At 45.8% G+C, this 3,956-nt stretch overlaps 1 pseudogene; it reads right to left on the bottom strand.

The window, feature by feature from the left end:
• Window positions 1-2,592: 2,592 nt before the first annotated feature.
• Window positions 2,593-3,177, bottom strand: LOC147728410 (exosome complex component CSL4 pseudogene; annotated as a pseudogene).
• Between the last annotated feature and the right edge of the window lie 779 nt (window positions 3,178-3,956).

The raw sequence follows: 3,956 nt of genomic DNA, 5'->3' as shown, positions 1-3,956 counted from the left end.
ATGCGATCCTCCATATCGACCAATCTTGCATTAGATGCTGCTACTGATTTGGAGAGTTTGCGCACTACGCCTTGTACTTTGAGCAGTGCTTGTTGAGCCCTGCGCCCATCCTTAGAGGTCTGTTCTCTATTGGAGGCTATTGCCTGAAGCACCGTGTCCATAACAGATGTTAACGTGGCATTTTGCTGCTCAAGAAATGGGGTATCTTCTAGATGGACACTGGGGAAGGGAACCTGTGAATCGGAGACTGTTACTGGGGAATAGTCCCAAAGCAAGCCCTCAGCGCCATGATGACTTTTTTTCTTTCTTAGCACAGTATGTCTCCTATCTTTGGGTTCACCTATGGCAGGATCTAGTTCGAGATCGCTTTCCTGTGTACTCACGTTAGAGCCTGTGTGGTGGTCGGAGTCAGAGTAGGAACAAGAGTCTGAGTCTGTGTCTAATTCTTGAGACATTATAGGGTCCACAGCCCCCTCAGAGATGGTGAAGAACTCGGAAGGTTCCTTATCCGTGTCTGATGCTATGCCCACCCCCTCTTTAAGATCGTATATCGGGCCCACCAGAGCCTGCTCACTGCTTATATGCTGCAGAGGGTTGGTATTCTCATTAGTTAGCCCAGGAGAAGCAGTTTCGGTAGGCAGGATATTCGTATGGGGGTGCACTGGAATTAGTGCTGTATTAGGAGATTTGGCATTTTTGGCATTTTGGAGGGTGGGTATAGCCTGTGTTAGGTGTGGTATAGGTATAGGTGCAGGCCTACCATCCTTCTGGATCTGTCCCAGACCTCTCTGTACTGGTCCAAGCCCCACTGCCGATGCTTTTTGTGTTGTTGGTGTTGCAGTTGCTGATAGTGCTACTACACTGGGCGCCCCTGGCGTGTCCGTAAGCCCGCCATTCAACTGATCATGAGCATGAGCAGTACTCTGTTTCAATACAGCAGGATCATCTTCTACGACTTCTGTGAAGACATCCGTAGAGGCGTCCGCTCCGTAAGCCGGGTCTGCTATCACAGGAGGAGCAGGAAGAGCAGACAGCAAATCCGCGCCGGTAAGAGCTGCAGGAGGTGCGGGAGCCGCTGCAATCAGCGTCCCGCTTGTTGCGTGGTAGACGGAGGGAGATGGAGCATTTACCGGAGGAGCAGATCCGGCAGGTGTTTTCCGTAGCAGGTCCACCACAGAGGGACCCGGACCTGGTGTATTAGGTGTTTTTGTCACCTTGGCACGCTTCTGTGATATCTGCACTTGGTCTCAGGGCCGGCAGCTTCACCGGTCACAGATCCGGATCCGCCAGTGTCAGCGCGTCTCGCTGCCAGTTTCTGGTCACAAAGGGCTTGTTTGGCTGCCCGAGTTTTGGAGGCGGCTGCGACCGCTGCTGCATTCTTCGGGGCCATCTGTTCAGCGAGAGCAGCAGATTTTACCCCCGCCACGATGGATAGTTGCTTCCTTGCTTTGTCGCCTCTATACTGAACACCGGCAAAGTCTTTGTTAATTTGAAGCCGTGAAAATAGTCTTAGCACCGCAAAGCCGAGAACTGAGGCCACCAGGTGAAGACTTGAGCGAGAACACCGCGTTGAGGATGGCGGACCCTGCCGGGTAGGTTCCATGCCTGCATTATATCCACTGCCACACTTGTGATGGAGTCTTCATATTGTCTCTAATGTTCTTTTGTATTCTTTTGTGTTCTTTAGTATTCACACCGATATGTCCATTCTTTATCAATATTCCTAGCCCATAGATTAAGGCACTGGTCAGAGAACGTCTCACAGCGGTCTAGGGAGCCGCCGCCATCTTGCCTCTACTCGGTGTATACACCGAGATGGACTGGTTTCCAATGGGTTTTCTACCATGAATAAGATCACTGTCCAAGTCATGCAGCTTGTTTCCTTCCCAGTGAAAGAATTGGCTTGGTAGTTTGGTTTGCCCTGTTCCCATCATGCACTGGGACAGGAACTGACTAATTTGCATATAGCCAGGTTCTGAGCTGGGATGGTGCAGTGAGCTAAAAAACGATGTTGGATCTAGCCCTGATCTCTTGACTGAGTGAGAGTATTCTGCTTAATTCAGAAACTCTGTCCATCACCACCCCTTGTTGTTCAGCTACAGTGGGAAGCAGGACGTCTCCTCGGCTAAAACCGAAAGTAAAGGAATAGACAGTCCTGTTCCTTTGCGTTCGATTTCAGAGCAGAGGAGACTCCTTGCCTCCCACTGCAGCTTAGAAAGTACTTTTATTTGTCTTTAAATACAAAAATTACACTTTAGTTGCATTAAGAAAGCCTGCAAAAATAAACTGCAATACTCATTTTGTGCCGAATCGGACCCTATCAAACCATTTTCCGAGCAGTATAACCACTTTAGGCACTGAGGAGCAAAAGAATTTTGAGAAACAATTTTTAGTTTGACATGAATCTGCTAATATGCAATCCCTTCTGTCAACCAATGTACCTTTTGCCATGGACACCACATTGAACAGCAAGACTGTAAATGTCATAGAATAACAGATTTTATTTATGCCAGGATAGCTGCCAACAGTGCGTAGTGTGCAGCACAGCTCCAAGAGGCGCGGGAAACAACACTTCTTAGAAATTCAAGTTGACTACGTCTGTTGAAACTCTGGCTGCACCAGGGCCACTTTCCTGAACTCCTTCATGTGCGTCTGCGGGCACTGCATCTCACACCAGCTGATAGGCACCATCTGTACTCCTGCTTCACTATGGGCAACCACCACGCCCAGCTCGTTCTCAGCGGTTGTCAACAGATAGTAGGACTGTGCATCACCAAGAGAAATAACTTGCCAGGACGATGTCACCAGGTCGGAAACTCTTGTACACTACAACCTTGTTTTTTTCAGTGGCTCGAATGTCTTCCTTTCGTATTGTTCCTCTGAATGTATTCGTCAATGGAGTGGATGCAATGTAGAGGATCTGAACTTTGGCAAAGCGGGAATTAATTCTGCACACCTTACAAGTGACAGTTGCACCCACATCAGGTAGGAGCTGGGACTGCGCATCTCTCACCACAGAAACCGTAGGCAACATTCCATTATCACTTTTCTTCATCACATACCCTGCTAGGGAGGCATAAATATATACCCATGCCTGCTGTATGTCCCACTGCCAGGGTAAAAGTCTTCAAGACTGCACAACCGTTCTCCGGGTATACAGTACCGTGCTGGAGCCATGACCACTAACTGTTCTGCTGGTCCCAAACACTCTAGCGCAGCGCATTGTACTATAATTGTTTATTGGAGGTAGCATACAGCTAAATTTTCACATTGCGGAGTCCAGAATGTACAGGACACTTTATCGCGTAATTTGCACTTGATGTTATCTGTTTGAGAGCATTTGCCACTTCTGAAATTTGTTTGATACCAGAACAATTATTAGATACTGTATAGCAACATTATGTACTTTAGGTCGTAATAGGCACTTGTTTTTAAAGCTTGTATGATATTATTTATGTGTTAAATAATATGTCCAAGTTTATTGTTTGAAGTCACTGATTGGTGTAGTTTTAATATGGATGGATAATAATACTGACACCCATGTATTTGCGATGTTTTTAATATGTGTATTTGTGATTGTATATATGGTTGTGCTTTGCAAACCAAATAAAGCGTTTTGAACTGAACTGAACTGACACACATATTGGAGAATTAATTCAATTAATTGACTTGCATAAATTCTAGACCCCTTGGCTTCAGAGTTTATGTGAGTTTTCAGATCTTTAAAAACTATTTCTGTAATAGCAAAATTTGCATTGTGTTGCTTGGCTTTTTATTCCATAGGATAACTCTGTTATTTAATGACAGAATCATACATTGACTTGAAAGTCATTATTGGCTTAATATATTTACGAACAAGCTACCTGAGAGATTCAGAATACTGAATGGCTTTTAAATGTGACATATTGCTTTCCGTTGCCATGCTGCCACTGGCATTCCTATTTGATTATATTTTC

Source organism: Lissotriton vulgaris, chromosome 3_1, assembly GCF_964263255.1.
Source record: "Lissotriton vulgaris chromosome 3_1, aLisVul1.2, whole genome shotgun sequence".
NCBI classification, from domain to species: Eukaryota; Metazoa; Chordata; class Amphibia; order Caudata; family Salamandridae; genus Lissotriton; species Lissotriton vulgaris.
This window is presented reverse-complemented; position numbering and strand designations above follow the sequence as displayed.